The following is a 24,464-nucleotide window of genomic DNA, read 5'->3' as shown; positions in this document are numbered from 1 at the left end:
CTCAGAAGTAGTTTTGATTTTCTCTTGAGCTCAGAAGGATCCAGTTGTGGCCCAGAGGGAGCTCACAGCCAAGCACTCATCAGTCCTGAAAGGCACTTGCCCTATGCAAAGGGTGTGTGGAAAAGCAGGAAAATCTTTACTTCCTTCTTGTTTTAAAACTGTAGATTACATGCAGAAAATCCAGTACTTTTATGGATTGTGCCAAGTTTCAGTAGTAAAATTATTTTTTTGCAAAACATATGAATGAAAAAGGAGAGAGGCTCAAGTTCACAACACCTAAAAGAGCCCTGAAAACATGAGAAAACTCACTTAGGAATGAAAGTCAAAGGATGATCTTCCTTTACCTAATTGTAAGGTTGAGGAAGCTCTTCCAAAGCAAGAGAAATTCCTGTCCTGATTCACTTCTGTGAAGCCTACCACCTCTTTGGGAGGCAGAATTAGAGCATATGCCATCAGAAAACTACAGTAAGTCTTAACTTTTCCTTCTCTCCTTTCATGTTTCCGGTGTTTCCTTTTCAAAGTAATTTTCTATAACATTTTAAAAATTTACTTGTGGAGGTCAGGACTGCAACTGGTGAGGATTTAGCTCTTTCTTTCTATACGAGCTATAAATTTGCCTTTTCCTTGAATATTTAATTTAGGCTTTTACTTTTTTTTTTTTAAAAAAAAGCTCAATATCTAGCTGGTCTAGCAAGACCTATTTATATTAGGAATAGAATCCTAATATTGTTCAGGCATTTTTCTAAACTTATTAAACATTTCAGAATACAGAAGGCCTAGAACAAATTATATCAGCTTAAGCTTCCTGTACTTAGATTTAAAAATTAATTCCAAAAATATCCACAGCTTTACATAAATCAAAACATCTTTCATTCTTTTCTTAAATTTCTCTCTGAAATAAAAAACTCTCCATGCATGAGAAAACTAATTCATGCATGCAAATGCTTGTGAGGAGAAAGTTGATTATTTCAAACAGGTTCAGAAATCAGAAGGGAATAACTTTTGCCCAAAAATGAAGAATTAAGTATGCCAGTATGTGTTGCAGACACCCTGGACACATTTCAAATGCAGCTTAACCCATAACTTTTAGAAGCTGTGGGCCACACAGAGGAAACCTTCATATCTTTATTTTGAAATTTAAAATTCAATGAAAAAGTTTGCTTCTTTAAAGTCACTGCCATTATGCTAGGAATTAATGAGTTTGGTAGAAATGAAAGAAACTCACCCTCCAAAATCCTGTCTGGATACTGTGTTGTCACAGGACACCAGTGTAAGTTCCTTATAGTCATGAGTATATTAACCCACACAATATGCCTATGAAGTAGGGAGAAATTAATACCTTTGTTCTGCAGATTATTAAATAAAGCGTAGAGTGACTGATTTTGTATCTTTTAATAGAATTTCTGGCTAATAATCTATAATATATCTACTGTATATACAATATATTTTATGCCTTTATTCCTTCATGCATGTTATGGCTCTAACTTGACTCCAAATATTCTATTAGAAGAGGCTCATGCAGGAAGTATTCATCCTATTGTTGGAATTTCACTGAGGCATTTTGGAAAGAAGGAAATGAAATAACTCCTAGCTAGAGCCAGGCAGGTAAAATGAATTTGCAGAGCTAAGTGTGAACCAACAGAGAGTCCAAGTTCCTTTCTATTGCAGTTAAACCTCTGATAGTGCCCTCGGAAACTAAATATGCTCAAGCTTGGTGAGAAAGCTCAAGCATGCACAAATCCTTGCTGCAATACATGGAGATTTTCATTTACTGATCATCAGAATTAACATGTATTTTGAGTCTTTTAGTAGACAAGAACTTTTTCCATATGTAGCCATCACTGTCTGAACAGCTTTTTGCTGAGTAAATCCCAAATGAGAAATATTCCAATAACTATGACACAAGGAAAAAAAAAAAAAAAAAAAAAAGGAAAAGGTAAAAGAAAAAGAGATCTCTCTGATCCAACAAGTAGTTCCAGGTGCAGCAGCTGGCAGAAAAAAGAAACCTTCTCACCTCCCTCCATGTCCGATGCACATGACTTTTTTTGCATGTGTTGAATGCCAGAAGGGCTGTGGCTGTGTACCAGTGCTTCATGTAAGCAATCTCTCAGCCATAAATGGGGCAGAATACAAATGAGACACTGTCTGGTGTACTTTGTCTGGCCCTAGATACCTGCTGTTGTGGAATGCTGCTGTCACTTCACTGAGTATGTAACTGCCTAAAGATTAATAGAAAATGTGGCAGAGAGCGAGGAGTTCCCATCAACAGAAATATTGAAGAAAAGGAATCCGACCTGAAAATCTACCTGAAGGACATGTCAGAAAAGCCTTAGAGACGGTTACCAGACAGTGTTGTCCTCTTGGATATATTTTTATTGTTTCTTTGCCATTTGTGCTAGCTGTTCTCGCAGACCATTTCTTCCACTTTACATGATCCTCTATTGAAATCATAGCACTGAATTTGTGGCACCACAATTATTTCCATGGCAACTAGTTACTGTCAAACAGAGAAGCACTGCGAGGACAGCAGAGCAGGAGTGATACAATCAGCAATTTTATTCTGTCCAGAGAATTCCAAGCTGTTGGAGAGTGCACATAGTGACAGGAAGGCCAACACAAAAAGCCCTGCAGAAATCATATCTACTTCTAATGAAAGTAGGAATAATGATCTCCAATCAGCTGCAGCTAATTTACATTTACTGTGCCTTTCAATTAATAATAATAATAATAATAATAATAAAACCTTGAAGCAACAGTAGAAACCTTAACAAGGCAAGTTTTAAGTTCCAGTCCATCACAATGTAAGCATAGGGAAATCAGCCCTCTGTAGGAATGTCACATATCAATCAAAAGCAATTCAATTTCAGACAGATGTAAGCCAGGTCAATTGACTTTCTGTCCATTTTGGAACAAATTTCAATTATTTGGAAAGAAAGTAACATGTCAGGATTTGACAAAATACATTTGAATATCTCCCATGTTATATTGTTTGTGTTTTTCTTATATCATGACTGTTGATCAGTTTTCTCCATTCCAATAATTAGAAAAATAAATATGAAATTATAAAAAGAGATAGCAACGAATTAGTGGAAATCCAAGAAATGCACAGCTATATGCAGCTTAAACGGGGCTTTGTAATCACTTCAATATAGAAGGTACATACTTGAAGGAAGTGTGATTTACTTGGAAAGTATAGAATCAAGTACAAAAAAAGATAAAACTCACAATGTTGTTGCTTTTTCCTTCTAGATATTTCATGCACATGTCAGTTCTACCTTTAGGTCATCCCTGCATCTGTCCTTAGGAGTGGAGTGGTCCTAATTATTAAAAGCCAAGTATGTGAGCCTCAGACTGCCTATTATGGCCCTTCCAATCAAATGAAGGCCCCACAATGGTCCTTGCTGTTGAACCCAACTTGAGGGTTGTGTGGTTTTTGGTGTTTTTGTTTCTCATTTGTATGCTTTTGTTTTCTGGATTCTACCTGAAGGCTGCCTATTAATTATACTTTGAGACCTATACTTAGTATGTTAACAGCAATTGCTTCTGTCTGGAACCTAACTGTGCTTAGCTGGCTTCTGCCTGGCCTTTGTGCTGTGTGACAACTGAAGCAAAAAAGATACAGAAACTACCATAGTAATCAAGATCCTCAGCAGGGGTAGGCAGGTGTCATAGCAGAAGTAATGCTGGTTTACACCAGAGAAGGATCAAGCCTTTTGACCTTTACATTTTTATTAGCGGATCACTGTCATCCCAGTGTAATCTAGAGTTTCTTCTTCCATCCCATTGTCTTCTAGGAAGTGTCTGAAATAAGAATTGTGCTCTCCGGAGACAGAGAAAAGACTTTTCATCATCCAAAGCCCTGTCAGGTAACTGATTATCTGAGTATGTACGCTTACTCTGACTTCCCTCCATCACTCACAGCAAACATGAGGAAAAACACTGATCACAAACCACTGCAATTTCCTGCATGCAGCTAAGGGTTAAACTGAACCTAGCTGGCATTTCCAGATTAACTATAGTTCAATGCATGTAGCTAATCCTTGCTAATACAAGGTGATACTTTGAATGTTTGGAATCCTATTGATTAATTCCAGCCAGGATCTTATGAAGCTTCAAAATTTAATTTCTCTGCTTTGATATCAGATAAAAGGATACATAATTCTCTTTCCAGGCAGCACTGTGTAACTTGGATTGCCTCTTTTCCACAATTTTAGGCTTAAATTCATATATATATATATAAATTTTAACTTCCTACTGATAAACTTATAGAACATTACTGCTTTTTTTTATCTTTTTTTTTTAAAAAATAAATATAATTACAACTCTAATTCCTGTTTCCTTTGAGTAATTTCTCCTCAGTAAAACGATGTACAAAGTACCATTTGTTATTTTAAAAGCATGGCTTTTCATAAGGCTCCTGTCATAAATAGGACATTTAGTATTGGATTCGTTATTAAACCAGACGGCATGCAGAGCTGGCAGCATTTTGCAGCAAGGCACACAGCCTGTTTTATCAATGAGTTCACAAACAGTCAATAAAATCTTGGGAAGAAAAGCACTCCTTCTTGCCCAAATGGCAACAGAGATTCATCACACAATTTTTATCTGTGAATATGACTATGCTTCTTTCATCTCAAGCAGCTACTAAAACAAAAACTCTTTCAAAGAGTCACATTGGCAGGTGATGACAGTGAAAGTTGAAAGGGCTGTTTGGAAGGTTTTATTTTGACTGCGCTACAGTGAGAGAAGGGAGCTGTGCTTTAAACAGCTCATTCTGAGAAATATCTCTGTGTGCCCAATTAATGGCAGCACAAGCTTCCACAGAAAATGTAAAGACAGATTCTCAGTAGCTGTGACAAGAACTGTTTTCAGCAAAATTTTCCCCTCAGATTCATTCTTTGTATACCCATTTTCTTATGGGTCTTCTTTTGAAAAGGATGCTACTCTATTTCTTCATCCATTATCCTAGCTGTTATGTGTAGCAGTTTCAGATCCAGTAGAATTTATTTTTGAAAGAATCAGAATCTGACACACTTTTCTCCCCCTTAAATCTTCAGACTTATCTGTATTTCAATACCTTCTCTGATTCACAAAATTGAAACAAGCAAAATGATTGAGGAAAAGCAAAGTAGTTCAAAAGCCATCCACCTCTGAGAGGCATTTTGATAGGGTGACATCAGAGAGTAGTCAGAGAAGTGGGGGTTCAATCCAACTACCAAACCACACTCACCTGTCTGTCACCGTGAAACCTGCAGCCATCTCTGCAAGCCTGAGGGCTGGCAGGAGAGTCTACACATAAGATAGAAGTAATCAGAGTACAATATCCTCGATATTGTGGTCCAGAAAATCAAGCTGCAGATAAAAGCAGGCAAGGTGCAGCCAAAAGAAACAGTAGAAATACAGGTTGTGGTTTCTCAAGCACATAATAGGGCTGATTTGAGATCAGTCTCACCAGTATGGCCACTTACTCAATGAGCAGAAATGTCATGCAGTGGGATTTAGCACAGGGACACTTGGTTTTATATAATATCTTTGTTTCAGAGTAGATAAGAGACCTGAGGCTGATGAAGGTATGACTCAAAGCATGCACAGGAGTAGACCATATAGAAATGCTGAAAATGGTATAATAGAAAGTCTCTTGTTGGAAGGCACAAAGGCATCTTTTGGATAACTGTAGAGGAAGTGGATTGAATTAGTGAATTTTGAATGGTAGAACTGCATAGAAAATTTCCATAGTTTTTGAATAAATAAACATATTCAGAAATTCTGGATTGAAAACAATTCCTTTGGCTACCAGCTTTCAACTATTTGAAATTACAATTGGTGTTTTCATTTGATATTTCTAACACAGAGGTTTCCTTTACCTTGGCTCTGAACTGAATATTTTTTTCAGTGTTATCTTGTTCACTCAGAAAGAACTGAATAAATTGTTAAGATTTAACAATTATAAATTTTCATGTGTTTTAAAATTCCTTACAAACTATTCTCTTTTTTTTTTGTTGTTGTCGTTGTTTTATTATTTTATTATTTTTTTTTTCCTTTTCACTACAGGCAGTTATGTTTGATTGGAATTACAGTTTCCTCTAAGAATCATCACAGACTAATTTGGGCAGGATTTCTTTTTCTTCTGACAGCAGATTCTGACTGCCACTTACAGCACTGCGATTCCTGGTGTCTTTATACCAGCTCTTCCTATTGACATGCTATTATTACTCATGCAAATCATTTAGCTTGATTCTACTTTATTATCTTCTTAGTAATATAGCAGTAATCTCCTAAGTCAGAAAAAAATTGTGAAGAATATTTATTAGGTACTTAGAACTCAGAGAACATGGGTTTTACAACACTAGCATAAAATTTATGCAATTTTATTTTTCTTCTGATTATTCTTGATATACTTTTACTACAACAGAGACGAATCAGACTATTACAGTGATAAATACAACAATATTTAATATTTAATTTACTCCTAGACCTCCCAGTAACAATTATTGTTTTGTGTCATAAAATCTGAGCCCAGAGCATATTCATTCATTTATATTCAAGCTTTTTAGTTCATAACAACTTAGTGCCTTTTTAGTCTTTGTGAATCACATAAGCAAGCTTGCTTGAATTTTGTTTTGATTCTAACAAAGGTTTAAGAAGGCCGCAATGGAGATTTCATATAAAACTGACAAACCTTAAACTATGCTCAAGATGTATTTTTACTTCCATTTTCTTACCTATTGGTACATTATAATTGCAATCCTTCCTCCCTAGAGGATAAATCAGAAGATCATGACAGTACAATTGGAAGCAGTCAGGCATCTTCCACAGATTGATACGTTTTACTTCATTCACTCTAGTCTCCCTGCTGCTTCCTACTTTTATCTCAGATTTTCTTAGTCGGATTGCTTCAGACTGTACATTGTGAGTGAGTGGTGTCAATGGCATACTTCATGCACAGAAACTTTGTAAAAAAAATCCTGTGAAATACAACTCAACAACATTCTCTGAGTTTTATCCATGCCCTATCTTGTCAAAGATAATATTGTTAAATTAACCACGATTTGAATTTTAGAGTGCCTGCAATAAAATGCTTGCTTATCTAAGGATGTCAGAAGCTCTATGAACTTCAGGAACAATATAAATCCTTATGAAGAATAATGTTGACATGAATGTAAGGAACTGTGTCTTCTTATTTAGCAGATTAATTCCTCATCTACATTTAGTGCCAAAACACTGTGCATTAGGTAATCACAAGCCATCAAATTACAGTATAAGACAAAATTCCTGGCAGCTACTTTTGAAAGGTGACCCAATATTATGTGTTGACCTAGACCAATTACAAAATATCATTAGCTTAAACATCCATGAAAATAATTGTGTTGGACATGTACTTTTAAATTGGATACACAGTAATTTGTTTCAGGAGATGAGATGTTTTTCCCATAATTTCAACTTTTTTTATGTTCTTGATTTACTTTTTTTTTATTTATCATAATTTACGTAAAATTCATATTTAGTAATGGTTAGACAGCTTAGTTTATCTAACTAAAAGAAGGCAATAAAAATAACATTTGCGGTCAAAGGAATGGAGTATTTCAAGCAATTCAATAGGGTGCTATTCTTTGTCATTGAAAATGGCTGATGAATAAAATTCTGAAGATCTCTGGAATCATAATGTATGAAGAATATGAATAGAAATGATTTTTAATTTCCTCTTCAAGGCATGCGCTTGCGTGCTTCAAATGAAAATTGTGCATTGTTGCAAAATGAAAAAATAAGTCATTTCCAGGTCACATGTAATTAAGATATGGAATCCCATACTTTACATAATTTTACAGGTTAGAGTTACAAAGCAACGAAGGCTATTAAATATAAAGATCCATTTTAAGAAAGTCTTGAAGCAGTCAGAATTCAGCATTCCTGGGAAGTGTGTCACAACATGCTGGCAGGTTCTTAAATCTTCCCCTGTGCATCTATTATTTGTAACTGTCAAAGAATGAATCCTGAACTAGATGAAAATTCAGTACTCAATAGAGCAGTCTTTTTGCCCTTTATATGCCTATGTACTTTATTAATAAACTCATAATTATCATTTGCTTGACCAGTATAAGTTGTAATGGCATTGCTAGGCGTGTGTGAACTTTACGAAATTTGTAATGGTTAGCCTATTCTATTTATCCTGTCTGTAATTATAAGGCTAAACTGCCCACTTTTAAAAGGTGGGGAGAGGTGTAAGAAATTATTTCCTGATTATGGAGAACAACATTGTTCTAATTTATTTTAGATATGCATTAAGCAGCCCTGGTAGAATACAATTCTTAGAAAACTGACAGTGGAGGATAGTAAAGCATCACTAAGTACAGCACAGTTAGGGAAAATAGATAATAACAGGTGTACATTTTACCTTTTGCTGAATATAGTTATGCAGCTGATTCACAGCAGACTGTAGCAGATGTGGCTTTTTCAGAGGTACTAAGGATGGAAACTGCAGGAGAAAGTCAAGATAAAGTCAAGAAATATAACCTTTGCTGAAAAGTCACCACAAGCAAAAAGGCAGAGATAGAAGAACAAGATGTTTACATCACACATAATGTTATTAGAAGCTGAATTTCTTTTCTATGGCACTTTATGGACATATGACTCTCTTTATGATACACTAGAGAAAGCAGTACTGTCTGGAATTATCTGGCATCTGATGAAATCAAATCATTTGTTTTCAGTGGGTTGAGAAGCCAGCACCAGAACCATTAATGTCTGCCTAATTGACTTCTGTGGACAAGTTTATAAACTGGCAAGAACACCTTTTATATACATTTGAGTAAGTATGTGCACATATTTAAAAGAAAAAAAAAAGAAAGAAAAAAAAAAAAGAAAGAAATAAAATGGAGAGAACATTAATTAATTCTTGTTAATCCATGTGAGAATGATAAAATCCCCAGTACCAATAATCACTCAGTAGCCAGTACCACAGTCTAAAATTTATTCACTTGCAGGCACCTGTGTCAGAAAAGGATAATGTGGTCATTTTATTTTGTCCACCAATTGTTAAGACAGAAGTATCATGAATAGTCTGAAAAACTTTAGTTTCCAACCTGTGTTAAGTTACTTTCTGAATTTACTCCCTAATAAAATGAAATCGAATAAAATATCACCCACCCTTATTAATTCTGAGCAGCATATCAGAGCCAGTCCAGAGCAATGTTGATGTTGATTTGTGCTTAAGATAATGAAATTTGAAAGTCTAGAAATGATAGGGTTGTTTATAGCAAGTTCATCTCTGTAAAATAATTGCATCCAAGTTCCCATAAACATAAAAGAGAGACATTATGTTACAGCTGTTTGAAAGGATGGTTTGATTAAGGAATATAGATAGCATTTACAGCTTCAGAAGAACTTCAAAAGACTATCAGGGAAATCAGGGAATTTTAAAGAGAGGATACAATTTCCAAACTTAAAAGCATTATTTTTCCTCAGACATCTAATTTAGATTATATACCAGAAGCCTATAATAAACCTCCCGCAAAGAAATAATAGCACGTTGCACATATTACGGCTGTTCAACACTCCATTTAAATACAATTACTGGCCCTTTGCCAGAAGCCAGGAAGCGTTTCCTCCCATAGCAACAGTAAGAGAAAGGTCAGGATAATATTTCTGAAGGAAAGCTTCCCCTAAAGGAGGATTCAGGATTACATTGTGGATTACATGCTTTGGAAATAGGGTACTTCCAAGGTAAACTTCACCTGTATCATCCCTTCCCTCTTCTTAGGATTAACGTTTTGGATTTGCAGAGCACTCACCTAGCTCCTACACCACCACATCCCAATTATTAGTCAGAATAAAGTTATTCCAAATGCTACTTTAGCAAGGGTATAAATGAGAAGCTGTAAATGTTCCTTGCTCATTCATTGAGAGCATAGCTCAGGATGTATTTAATTAAAAGCAATAAATAGAGCTAATCTACCTAGTTCATTTTATTGGATTTGGTCTACTGAGCAGCCTTCAGATACCAGAATATTTAAAGGACAATGTATTCTTGTTTTTTAACTGTTTTGTTTGTTTGTTTACTTTTTTTTTTAATGTTTTAAAAATTTATTTAGTCTTGTTTGCCTCTGTTAGAATGAAAGCTAATAAGATTATTTCCTAGAATTGTTTTCCATTCTCCTGCTGGGAGCTGGTTAGCTATTGTGTGTGACTGGTAAACTAACAGCATCTGTTTTTAAGGATTAAGCTTGCAAAAGCATATACAGATGAGTCACTTTGATCATGTGAATGATTTCATTCAACTTCTATTAAACATTTTGAATCATAGTCTCCCTCAGAATCATAATCCAGGGAGAATGATGTTACTAGTTCAATAAAACTGCTAAAATGGATCAAGTAGCAGGCCTAGTTCAAAGCTTTTAAAAAGCCAGCATTTTTTTGGTAACTTAGTAGTTTGTGATGAATGACCTGAATATTTAGTTTTCTAACAGTTTTCTAACAATCTCTTAGGGAAAGGGGGGAGGGGGAGGGTGGGGAAACAAAATAAAAAATGACAGATTTCACTGGAATCAATGTAAACACATGGAGAGCTGTTATTTTGTGAAATCAGTATGCTATTCATTTTGCTTGTGGTTATAAGAGTTTCTGGAATCATGGGCATAAGAATCTATAGATCCAATTTGTGGGTAAAATAATTTGTGGGTAAAATGCTTTCACACAAAGCCCAGGGTCTGTTATCATGAAAGCTATCCTGAATGCTCGTACTCATTCAGGAGCACTGATTGAACTGTACTATACCGAACTAGACTGCATTGGATTAGCAGTTTTATCACCAAGTACAAGGATTATAAACATCATGGTTGTAATCATCAGCAGCTGGAGAAGACCAAGATACTGATTCATGACCTGGAGATGTACGACCTCAAACTCTGGCAATTGGCTCTACTTTCCACGTTATGTTCCAAATATGGGATATCTGTATTTAAAGGAAAGGAAAAAAAAAAAAAAAAAAAAAAAAAGGATTGAAATATATGGTAAATGCAAAATATAACCCAATTTATGATAGTAAAACTCCTTATTGTCAAGAGAAAGAAGGGTACTCAGAACAAAACAAATGGTCATCATTTTCCTAACCCACTTTAAAGTATATTTATATGGTTTTATTTGTCTCCAAACAAACAATTTAAAAATAATAAATTCTGTGATTTTTCCATTTTATTTAATAACATATAAGAGTTATCTTGAAGAACAAACTAAACTGTGAAAGAAAACACAGGAGATAAACCACAAATGCATTCTCAACATCTCATCTGTATGTTACAAGAAGGCACTATCAACATTCACACCATTTGTAGTGTTACTGAAGCACGTTTAAGGTACAGCATTTTTTGCAACAGAACTTTCACATTGAAGCAGTGCTGCACTTAATGTATCAAATGTTTGACCTCCTCCAGAAAATCATTTTATCCTGTCATTCATCTAACAATTAATGACTTTTTTTGGAGGGACAAGAGTGGACAAAGATGAGGACACTCTGTTTTCATCTCAGGAAACTGCTTGAGGGCTTTAATAAAGACCTGGACACGGCAGCCAAAAGACTGGTTATTGTTAGAATCTTGGCATAAGGAATAAGTCAAAATATGTTGACACTGACAGCATCTTGGTCTGCTAGAGCAAAACATGATGTGGCAACAGATGGCAGAGGGATGCTTCACATCTGTATCCCACTTTGTTTCCCAAAATACAGCTGATTTAAATTTTTTTATGTTGTTGGTTTTCAATTGCTTTTGCTGTTTTGTTTTAGTTCTTATTTGCAGAGCTTTGGGGAACATATATTGTGCATTTCAACTGTGTTTTCAAAATTTATTATGTTTTCCCATGGTAACTTCATAATTCCTGAAGAATTAGAAATTCAGTCTGCAGTTTCTGTCAAAATTAACACTTTGTTTTAGCCTTTTTATGTATTTGTTTTGATGTGGTTGTTAATTACATAAGTTAACCTCAGATAAAATTAATTTAGGAAATCTGATTGAGAATCTTTTGAAATAAGGTGCCATTAAATTAAATTTTTAACTAATGATTCTTATAGCATTTTCCAATACAAATAAAAAAGAGTTCTACTATATAGGTTTCTGACAACTCTATAGCTCTAAACCCTTACTTATACAGACATTAATATTTTTGGCAATATTGTAACAAGAGAAATAACTTATCAGAAGTATAAATCAAAATGGCCACTGTCTACATGAATACTGGAAGAAACGTCAAGGAGGAAAATAAGATTGTTAGGTGCTGAAGTATCATCGTAATGCTTAGATGGCTGAACATTTGATGAATGGGAGTGAGTTTACTGGGCACGGATGATGACTAGGCTAAATGATCTTAGTGGCCTTTTCCAACCTTAATGATTCTATGACTTTATGCTAAACACCATGTGTATTATATCTAATGGCATTCATACAAGTATTTCAAAATGTGGTATTTCCAAGGTCTGTCTGAATGGGGCTTTGAGCAACCTGGTCTAGTGGGAGGTATCCCTGCCTATTGCAGGGGGGTTGGAATTGTGTCATCTTAAAAGCATTTTCTAATCCAAACCACTGTATGATTGTGTAATTGTATGTTTGAGTTTTTAACGTATAGATTTTAAATATAATCAAAATCACTTCAAAACCTCAAATGTTCTCACTTTATCACCCCATCAATCCTACCAGATACTTTAGGGGTTGTCATGGTTTTGTAATAAATAAAAAGGAAGCTCGGCTGATGTCTTGAATGCATATATTTTTATTTATATGTGTTTGAATGGTTTGGAAGCTACTTTAGTTTTAGAGAGTGAATATATGTCACTTACCCAATACAATCCTCTTTAATAAGTCTCTAACAAGCAAACAAACAAACAAACAAACAAAAAATCATAAAATATCTTCACTTTGTAATTATGGGTCATAAAATTGATGAATCCCTTGGTAAGTGGTAGTACTTGGGAGAAGAACTGACAGGTTGAATGTAGAGCATGAGTTTTTTTGAAAAAAAAAAAAAAAAGAAAAGAGTGTGCTTCTGAAACATACATATATCTACATATAAACATATGTATATACAGATATAAACATATATGTAAATGCTCATGGATCCAAAAAAAATTATTAGCAAGAACTTTTAAAATAAGATTTGTTTCATTTTCGCTTTTCTTTATTTGACAGCTTTCTGACTCTGTTTTGCAATATTTTCTCCTGGCTGTCTGTCAGCTTCCCACAGAATATGTTTCATATGACCTTCTGTCTTTTCTTAGAAATGCCTGGCCCTTTGTTCAAAGGTATCCTGGGATATTCTGAATTTTATTATAACACGCAAAAATGACAGCTTAATAGAATAAGATGTTGTTTAATACTAAATATTCTAAATCACTTCCACAAGTACAGAGAAAAATAATCTAAGGAGTAAGATCCACTTTTAAGTCAATTTTAAAATTTCAAAATTTAAATTTAAATAATTTCAGTCTAAATATTTAGGAAAAACTGGATGTGCTTTTAACTTCAGTGACCACAAGTAGCATAGACTGTCTCTCAATCTCCTAATCAAGTATAGGTCTGTAAAACTGAAATCATCTGAGATACTTCGCCTCCAGAATGGCATCAGAATGAGTCTTAAAATAAGTAACACTTGACAGTTCCTGTGATTGTCTGCTTTTCTCTGTAGAAAGGAAAACTTTTAGTAGATTAATTCAGAACTCAGCAAAACATAGACAAAAACAAATCAAATCTGTACTTTAAAAACAATCTAGTGTTTATGCAACATCTTAAGCAACTCAGCAAGCTTTAATAGCTGCAAACTCAAATCAATGTGTGTTTTACTGCAAGTTGCTGGTCTAACTAAAACTGCACTGCTGGAGACCAAATAGTGCAACTTGAGGCTTTCTTGCTTCTACACCTGCAGGAAAAATACAATCCTAAGAAGCCTCTTCCACTAAACCTAAAAGGTTTGTTATCATATCATCTAAAATAGAGTTAACCTAGCCATGAAACAAGTCCCTATCACATGGCATAGAGTGCACTGCAGCAATCTGTTCTTACAAAGATGCCAATGATCCTTACACCCTCAAAATCCTAGAAAATTTGTGCCAGCATGAGAAACCTTTCTCATATATTTGTTGATCTAATTGTTCATATCACATTTTCTAGAAACATAGATTTTATGTGGACATATCCTTTGAAAGAACTTAGCACCCCTGTTCACAAAGCAGAGTTCGGTTCTTAATGATTTTCTAGTTTTCATTCTCATAGATGTTCTTAGTAAATAGATCAAGTCTTTATGCTACCCTGTAAATGAATAAAAGAATGGGAGGTGGGGTCGGGGGGGGGAAGAATAAATACAGATTTCTCTGACAAACAACTGACTAAATTATTATAAATACTGTTATTCTTTACTAACAAAGTTCAACATTTAATTTCACTACACACAAACAGTAATAACTGTCTTGTTTACCAAATGGAAAGGAAAAGACTTAGGGTCTTATTCTACAATTATTTATGTGCCACATGCTCTGTCTCTGACTTTGGTACAGCTTTAATGAGAATGGCTGTAACACAAGATTTTTTATTAAGGTCCACACAATTAACATTTTATCATCCAGAAAACACTGCATATTCTATAATACCAGCTTCAGATATTATTCATGTTTGGCTTAGTATTTTAAAAGCAGTGAATTTTTCTATGAGAACGGACCAGCAAAATGTTTGTCACTGTGTAAAATCAAGTCACTTTATAGCCAGTCTTGCCGTCCAACTCTTCTGACTTGTCCAATCTGGCTTGCACTGTAAAGTTCCAAGTATGAGAACAATCTCTTGACCTAATTAGTTTAAGTATTACTGAAGATCAGCTGCACACCTGTGATCAGAATTTTTGGCAATAAATTCTGAGAAAAAAACGTAGTGTGTATTCTATTCCATATACCCCTTATTCTATCAACTACTGGTGCTTAAGGACAACCTCAAAAACAGAGATGAAGGTTAAGTCATCACAAGCAGTGCAGGGCAATAGGCTTGGGAATAGTATGTAGGTATTCCATGCCACACGCTTCTGACTTTGCCATGGATCTGAATCCAACAGATTAGTGGTTGCAGTACAGTACGTGCCCTTTGTATCATAGCACCTGAAAACAAACCTATTCACATACTATTGCAGATGAAAGTGTGCTGAATGGGAAGGATCAGCAGATTCATTTCAAAAGTGTGTTTCTAACCTGGACTAAATGTTAACAGAGGCACAATAAAAATGAACGTATATAAATACCTTGAAGGAGTCCATTCTGCAGAGTACAAAGAAAGTTGTGGGTGTGACTTTAGAGTTGATGCCAAATTAAGGCATCCTTTAAGCATTTATAGTCTTGTCAACAGCATGATGTATGGAAACTGGATTAAGTTTCCAGACCTGCTACTGATTTCCTTCTTCCATTGTCTCTGATAGTCCGTTTACAAGTCAAGGGGAATTCTAATGTAATTGAAGCTCTGGAAGTACTTCCTCTGTTGAACTGAGACCATAGATTGTCTGCTCTTTACATTAAATTCTTGCTAATGTGCTGAAAAAAAGAAGAAAAGAAAAAAAATGAATATAAGGGGAAAAAAAAAGAAAATAGCCTTTTATATCACGTCACGTATATATTTCACGTCTGTGAAATTAGACAATATTTACTTTTTCTTTATGTATTGTAATACCTGCTGAGCCACAAGCAAGTTATTCTGTATAGTCCCAAGAAAAACTAAAAAAGTGTTCATATGGCTTCTCCACCAGTAAAAGTGGAAGAAATAAAAAACAAGGGAAAGCGCAGATCAACTGAATTGAAGCAAGCTCCAGTTTTACTGACTTCAACTAATTTAGCAGAGTTAATAGCACATTTTTGTTTCATTAGGCATGGTCCAGGAACTCTTAGACAGCAATATCTGCTTTTTCAGTTTTCAAACATATGAGGAAAATGATGAACTGAAAAATTTCTGGTGTTTGAAATGATTTTATTTAAGGAGATCAATAAATTTATGTAATGTTGTCCCAGAGTTTTGATCTTCAGTTTTTGTCTCCTTACTTAAAACAACTTACTGTGTACTGAATTTCTGACTACGAGACTTTACTGTAGATAAGGAAAATTTTCAGTGACACAACTTATTTCTTTATATAACTAATAATGAAAAGAGTGAAATATGTATGGGATATAGGAATACAACAAAGTCAAAACATTATATGTCATGGATTTCAGAATTGTATGTACTGATATTGTGAAAGTTATATCAATGATTTGTTTTTAACAACTTGTCCCTTCTTTCTGCAAATAGTTGAGCTGTTTATTAACTGCAGACCGTAAGTCTTGCAGGTTTTCTTCATTTCCTTTGATCTTGACATCCACATATCTGTAGTGGTTATTGGCTGGGTTTTGTTTGTTAGTCTGTTTGTTTTTAATTTGTAATGCTTTTGCAGCTGTGGCAATTAAATTATCAAAGACTTTAGAAAGTACTCTGTTTAATTTCAGTAAATCAGACAAAAACTATAAGTACATTATAAAAAGTATTTGACAAAATGAAATAACCTGGTTATTAGTTTTATATAATCAGATTTTGAATTTTTTTGACCAAAATTGTTTCTTTCCATAATCATAATCTCTTGCACAACAGCAACAAAGATAAATGTGACAAACATCGGCTCAATCTTCCAATAAAATTAAACTTAAAAACAATCTTTAATATAAAAGACCAAAAAGTTTAATATTTGCTGAAAGCAGTTTTGCCACATGAAAGTCATGGCAGTGACATCATCAGACCTCAGTAGGGAAAGTGTGAAAGTTCTCAGAATTCTGAGGAGTGGAAGCTTCTTAACTCTGCCAGGGGTTTCTCCGTGAGAATTTAAACATTAAGCATTTGTCCAGTGAGTAATCCCAATCACAGCTACATTCTGTCATGTGTCTAAAGTCTGATCCAGTACAACTCTGCATATCAATTCATCTCCTTCCACCTTTTACTCCATTAGATATTTGTGTAGTCTCTGCAGGAAGCTGAAAGCACACCTGCAATCTGTAGCACCATAAACCATGCATAACTATTATCATCTATAATGGGTAATCAATGTTAATCAGTGGCCTTAGTTGGGTTTAGGAAAATTCATAAGTAGAATTATGAGTATCTTCAGTATCTAACCCATAAAGCATCTCTGAATGACATTTCCATATTTTATCCCTTACATTGCTGAACAGTTTTGAAACTTAGAAGAAAAAGTCATTGCCATTTGTATTCTAAGCCTAACTGCAAGGAAATATAAATAAGAATTTTTGCAACAACATTTTCTCTAGAGACAGGGAGCCACATGGTAGGCATCGCTTAACCCAGGTCTCTCGATTTGTGTCCACAAACAAGCTGATAAGTGGCACTGAACCAGCTAAGAGAAGCTTCTCTTTAAGTAGAAACTAGATTTTTGTTCTATATTTATCTTATTTCCAATGTGTTGCTTTAAGTCTTGAAACCAAGAACTCGACATTATATTTTGGTGAGTAAAGCCTTGTTTTTGTGTCTAGCCTGGAGCTGAGGGTCAGGATGAATCAGAGTGGACCTATGTGCTTGATCTTCTCAGAAATAGACAATGAAAGCAAAGAACCAGGATGACTGCAAGAGCTCGTGTACCTTCTGGGTCTATGCAAACTGTGAAACAGCACAGCCATATGCCATAACATAGGTATAGTTTGGAATAGAGTTTTTCCAGTACAAGCTGAAGAATCTCAGGTCTTGGTGAGGTCATCATGCAAATAATGAATAACCATTCCATCGAAGGTACAGCAGGCCTACTGTCCAAGTAAAATAAACTACGGCAAAAGTATGCTCAAAAAATTAGGGTTTTCAAGTCTCAGTTCCTCATTTTTCTGTGTTTTTTTGTTGTTGTTTTTGTTTTTTGTTGTTGTTTTTTCTTTGTTCTCACCAAATGATAACAATTTACTAACTGACTGCAGCTTCCGTAAGTGATGCAGTGATTTAAATGCCATCATTTTGACTGAGATAAATCAAATATACTTTAAAATTCTAGTTTGGTCATACAAGAAGAATGTGTCACTTTCCAAATGGTTCTCCCTGTATTGTCTCGTTCATCAGTTCTCATTGTCAACATCAAGCATTAGAGTGACTGCATTCCATTTCTTCACTTCTACTTTTGTGACCCTTCAGTCCTCAGAGTCCTCTTCAAATTCCATCAAAATCAGCAAAAGAAAACCCTTTTCATTTTAGCAGAAACTCATCAGGTCCTGGCAAAGCAATCGTCCCTTTGATCTCCGCCTCACTCTTGTTTGCGTACTTCATCTCAACCATTTTCCTTAATCCAAAAAATCATTCTCTAATCCAGGTTAATTCATTTTTCACTCTTCCATAAAGTGCTCAGCTAATCCTAATAAAACTGAATACAAATCTATGTTATGAGACAGACAAGCCACCCTTTCTGTCCTCCTCTGCTGCAAATGTGGAATGATGTTAAATCATGTGCATTGCAGGTGTTATGGAGAGTCTCACCGTCAGAGGTTCTCAGAATGAGAAATAACTCTCAGAGGAGATGAGGTGACACTAGCTGCTCAGACCTGGCTGGTAGACTAAAGAAAATTAAGCTGTTGGGTTTTTGTTGTTGTTGTTTGTGGTGGCTTTTTTGTATTTTTGTTTGTTTTTAATATATGCTAATTATCTAGGCAAAAAGTTCAATTGTAAATTTTAATCAAATTCAGAAAATATTTTTGTCTGAAAAGAGCAGTTCTGCCAGCCCTAGAATTAATTCACCATGTTTTCTTCAATGGGTTCCAGCTGTCAGCCTACCCAAATAAGAGTAAACAACAAATCCAAATCTTCATCTACTCTTCTTCAAAATTTAACTGTTTTCTGTCATTTTCTATAGCAAGATTTTCAGCCTTTATTTCAATAGGTTATACTGCTTGGCTATTTTAAAGGCGAAATAAGATTCCTTAAGATAAAGCAAAGTTCTGAAGAAATCTTAGGGAAAACAAGCTCTTCAAGCAAGTTTTAAGCTAGCTTCCAAACAATTTTTGTAGTTGCTATCTGCCAAACTGACTGGCCCCATGCATCCTCCTGCCGGCACAGCATGATTTGAGGCAGGCTGAAGGAGGGAATTCTCCCTGTGCCTTTCACTGCCTGAAACACCTGCAATCAATTACTGTTGCCATTCTGCTGTGACAAGTCCAAATGCTGAGATGATAATGGCATGGTTTGTGTGTAATTGTCCATCAGACCACACTATAGGAGCAGTTCTAATGAAATGAAATTAATTTCCCTATTTAAAATTCTACCTGTAGTAGGAAGGAGTATGTTTTTCTTTAACCACATAGAGTGGATTAATAAATTTCAGTGTTTATTTCAACAAGATAACTTAAGATATGCTTTCATTGTATGAACAAAAATACCTCAGATAAAACTCAGAGAATTACAATCACATTTGGATTAGGCAAAGTAAGACTGCTCTCAAATCTCATAAATTAAAAATGGTTTGCCTTGTATTATACTTATAAGGGAGATTTGTAGTGAAAAAGTCAGTGCCCAAATACCATGTACGGAAAGAAGTAGTGTGAGTGACTCACCCTATGGCATGTTTCCTTCTGAGCTATTACTGTTTCAGAGCCCCAGAACATAATATAATTATTATGAGTTATTACACTGCTGGAGACAAAAACATTGAATACACAGCCATGACTCTTCTAGTGGCTTACATTGATCTCACTCAAGCCCTCCCAATTTATTCCACCTGGGCAAATGAGACAGATCATAGAGGGTGTATGTAAAGAAGCAGCTGAGTTGGTTGGATGATGATATTCATAGTTCAAAGTAGCAGAGTGGTCTGTTGTGTAAAATCTAAAAGCCTACAGTAATTCATTCCAAACAGGCTACGCTGGGGGTAAAAAGGAAAAGTGTTTAGCAGAATTGGTTATACTTCACTGAGGCTGTAACCATTCTTTGAAAAGTAGCCTTGAATGTTTATTTGAGTTACATCTGAATGTGCTTCTCAATGCACAAGTGTGAAAATGTTGGGAAAAAGGCTAGGTAATAGCAAAGAAATCTTTCTTAAGGTGAGCAAGGTGTATTGTACCAATCTCTCAGTAATACATTTATTTTTTGGTTTTTGTTTGTTTGTTTTTAAGATATTTTAATTTTAATAATTAAATTTCCATACAAGAAATTCTTGTAATATATTTGGATGTAAAATATTTGTAAAATATTTGGATGGTGCTCTTAGATATATGGTTTAAATGTTATTTTTCCCTGTCTAGAGTCGGGAGTTGCATTCAGTGATCTTCATGGGTCTCTTATAGCTCAGAATATGCTAAGTTCACTTAAGTTTGCAAGCAGCTTATGATTTTATAAAATGGTTTGTCTGGAAGTTGATGAAGATTGCAAAGGAAATATGTGGATTGTATCCACTTTTCTGCCAGAAGGTATTATGTGGTGCCTTTTTAAGCTAGAGCAGTGCCTGAGCAGACATTCTCACTCTGCTATAGTGGAAGGATTATTTAAAGTAATGATTCACAGATAACTTAAGTACTAGCATTGTTTTTTTCTGTTGGTAACCAAGTGTATATTAAGTTAAACTGTAATGTGCTCTTATTGTTTATATTTTCCATTGCATTGTTTTTGTTTGCTTGTTTTGTATGGAAGAATGGAAAAACATCTACTTAAAAAAAATACATGTTTTACTACCAGTTCTACATGGACCAGAAACTGAGCAACACCGACAGAATGTTTCACAGCATATTAGCCACAGCCTGTAGCTACTCTGATTATTGTTTATTATTTCTCTCATAGTGGCATTTACAAACCATAGCACAAGGCTTTATTCCAGTGTATAAAATATGGGGGTTTCTAGATAAATCAACTTCAACTTGAGCAGTCAGGAGAAATAAACTTGCATAATTTTCTGAAACAAAATTTTGGAAGAATAATAGCACAATAATAGAAACAGAGTGAGATTAAATTGCTTGCTGAAAGTCACAGAAAGCATATCTGTCTTCCAGAATCAGGAATATTCAAAACAGACAGAGCTGGATAGACCCACTGCCAGGCTAGTTTCAGAACTGGGAGCTGGTATTTCCACCAGTGCTGCATTACAGCTAATACGCCTTGCTGAGAAGCTCATTATCTTCAGACCAATATGACTGTATTGCTTTTGAGTCTCGAGCTAATATATCTCTCCAGTACTGCACTATTCATTGTGGACTTTCAGCCTTGGTTTGGCATTAACCCAAGGATTTTTTCATTACACAACATTTTCTGCAATATAGGCAAGCCCACAGGAAGCCTGCAAAAGAGCTATAAAGACAAATATAGGGTTTTTGAGTTTTAGTCCGCAGTCTTAACCACAAAACTATCCATCTTTTGATGATATATTTGATTCATTTTAACTGTTAAGGCTCTTAGTTTAGAGGATAACATATATATACCAGATGAAATAATAATTCCTTAGCACAGTTTCTCTATATTATAACCCAGAAAAAGGAATAAGGAAACAAAATCCCTCTTGACTTTGCTCAGTTCTTGCATACAGGTTTGTAAATGGAGAAAGAATTTTCTCTCCATCAAAATGAAAAATATAAAGTATGCTTTATGAGTAAGGAGAGTACAGAAATTTAGCAGAGGAGAACATGTTCTGAACAATTTTGGTATAATAATGGACTTCTGTCCATAAATGTCTAGAAAACTTGAAAACTTAAAAGGCAGAATAGTACTACAAATGTGGGATGAAAACTTGAGGAAGTAGTAATGAAATTTCTGGCAAGAATTCACTTGTATTTTGCTTAGTGATACTTACCACATCATAAAAATCAGTTTCTTAAAATTGTGGTGAGAAGGAAGGAAAGTTGATCTTAGTAATAAAAGTTATGAGCTGTGAATACAAGAACAGAAAACCCCTCATTCTGCAACAGTTACTGAAAAGGCAAATGACAGACACAAATATTAAGTGAAAGATATGAGCTCAAAAAAAAAAAAAAATTAAAATTAAAATAAATGTAAACCTATAGGGAATTATCTATATCTTTGGGGGATAGCCAATGTCACTCTGGTCTTCAAAAAAAAAAAGGGCAGGAAGCTGGATCTGGGAAACTGAAGGCCAGTCTGCCTTACTTCTATCCCTGGAAAGTTGATGGAACAGCTTGTTCTGGATGCCATCTCCAAGCAATTGGAAGAGAAGAAGGTTATCAGAAGTAGTCAGCATGGGTTCACCAAGGGGGAGGTCATGCTCAACCAACCTGGTAGCCTTCTATGATGTCATCACTGGCTGGGTGGATCAGGGGAGAGCAGTGGATGTAGTCTACCTTAATTTCAGCACGGCATTTGACACAGTCTCCCACAATATCCTTATAACAAAGCTGAGTAAGTGTGGGATAGGTGAGGTGGGTTGAGAAGTGTCTGACTGGCAGAGCTCAGGGGGTTGTGGTCTGTGGCATAGAGTCCAATTGGTGGCCTCTATTTAGTGGTTTCTCTATGGTTAGTGCTGGGTCTGGTCTCATTCAATATCTTGATGAGGGCATAGTGTACACCCTCAGCAAATACACTGAGCTGAGAGTGGTGGCTGACAGACCAGAAGGCTGTACTGCAATTCAGAGAGATCTGAGCAGACTGGAGAGTTGGGCAGAGAGGAACCAGATGCAGTTTAACCATAACAAATGTAGAATCATGCACCCAGGGAGGAATAACTGCATGCACCAGTACAAGTTGGGGGATGACCTATCAGAGAGGAGCTCTGCAGAGAGAGACTTGGGGGTCCTGGTGGTCAACAGGTTGACCATGAGCCAGCAGTGTGCCTGGTGGCCAAGAAAGCCAGATGCATCATGGGGTGCATTAAAAAGAGTGTGGCCAGCAGATCAAGGGAGGTGATCTTTCCCCTCAACTCTGCCCTGGAAAGGACTCACATGTAGTATTGTGTCATGTTATATAAATCATATCATAGGGATATGATTTAGCTGGGAAGTATTGGTGATGGTTGGACTGGATGATCTTCTAGGTCTTTTCCAACCTTGATAATTCTGTGATTCTGTAATTCTGTGATGTTCTATGATGATAAAGGGCCTGGAACACCTCTCTTATGAGGAAAGGCTGAGTGACCTGGGTCTGTTCAGCCTTGAGAAAAGAAGACTCAGAGGGGATCTGATCAATATCTATAAATATCTAAGGTGCAGGAGGCAAACAGGCAAGGCCAGACTCTTTTGTATGGTAATAAGACAAGGGGAAATGGCCACAAACTGAAGCACAGGAAGTTCTGCACAAATGTGCATAAGGGTGATGGAACATTGGAACAGGCTGCCTAGAGAGGGAACATTCAAGACTCACCTGGACGCCTACCTATGCAACCTGGTCTAGGGAGCCTGCTTTGCCAGGGTGGGGTTTGGACTTGATGATCTCTAGAGCTCCCTTCAAGAGGGAAATATATCATTGTGCTAAAGTGCACTGACAGCAGTGCCAAAACATGAGAATCATATAATGCATAATAATAAGAGTGGGAATTATTTTTTTTCTCTATTTGTTTTGAAAATAGAATTATTGAAGCTATTGTAGCAGAAAGATTGTGAGAGCTTTCCTGTTTTATAATTAATCCTAATCAAAAATGCTTTTATTTGCCACTTGATGGATTTTATTGCAAAAAGCCCTCAATTTCCAAATAATGTTACAATCATCAGCAGAAAGCAAATTACTAAGCAGATGAAAACTGTCATATAGAAGCTAAAGCCCTGTCCCCCTGACAACGTAAATTAGCTTAGCTTCATTCAAGGTTTTCAAGTTGCATTTCATACTCTCTTGCCTCTTCTTTGCTCCTATAACTTTCCCAAATAATAATAATAATAATAATAATAATAATAATAATAATAATAATAATAATAATAATGATAATAATAATAATAATAATATTGTTTGATACCTGTTTTTACCATTAAACACCTAAATGCTTACATGAAATCCAAACTATAGTTGTTGCAAACCTTCCAGAGATCACTATACTAAAGAAAATAAAATCCTTATCTTCCCTGTTTCTCTTCTGCTTGGATTTTACATTGATATTATCTATCAGAAATGGATACTACTCTTGCTGTCTCCAATCTTTACATCAGTAGTTTTGGTATGATAATGCTTGGAAAAGGGAGAAGAAAACACTTTTCAGATTTTTTCACAGATTTCACTAAAGCTTCATTCCTATGTGTAGACATGTATATGCAACCATGGAAGTCTGTGACAGATGCTGGAAGCACATAAAAGAAAAATGGGATCTGTCTCCTGATTTAATCATCAGGTTACTTTCCACTGCATCCTAAAGATCTAACTTAGCCTGTCCCCTTCGTGAAGAGCACAGTGACACATCAACTTCGGCACTCTGAACACAGTGCTTTTTATCCCATTTATTTGATTAGGAACTACAACAGATATGATGAACACAATAACACTATTTTATACAGCAAATTCTCAGCTACAAAACACTATTTTTCA

The 24,464-nt window shown here is 35.4% G+C and overlaps 1 long non-coding RNA gene across 1 annotated transcript; it reads right to left on the bottom strand.

The window, feature by feature from the left end:
• Positions 1–10,261: 10,261 nt before the first annotated feature.
• On the bottom strand, positions 10,262–22,180 carry LOC107308888. The gene is made up of 4 exons (XR_001552977.1): positions 22,110–22,180; positions 21,796–21,870; positions 15,262–15,547; positions 10,262–10,948 (listed from the first exon to the last, which is right to left on the bottom strand). It is a non-coding gene; the product is annotated as an uncharacterized LOC107308888 (long non-coding RNA).
• Positions 22,181–24,464: the final 2,284 nt, after the last annotated feature.

Source organism: Coturnix japonica, chromosome 2 (genome assembly GCF_001577835.2).
Source record: "Coturnix japonica isolate 7356 chromosome 2, Coturnix japonica 2.1, whole genome shotgun sequence".
Lineage (NCBI taxonomy): Eukaryota > Metazoa > Chordata > Aves > Galliformes > Phasianidae > Coturnix > Coturnix japonica.
This window is presented reverse-complemented; position numbering and strand designations above follow the sequence as displayed.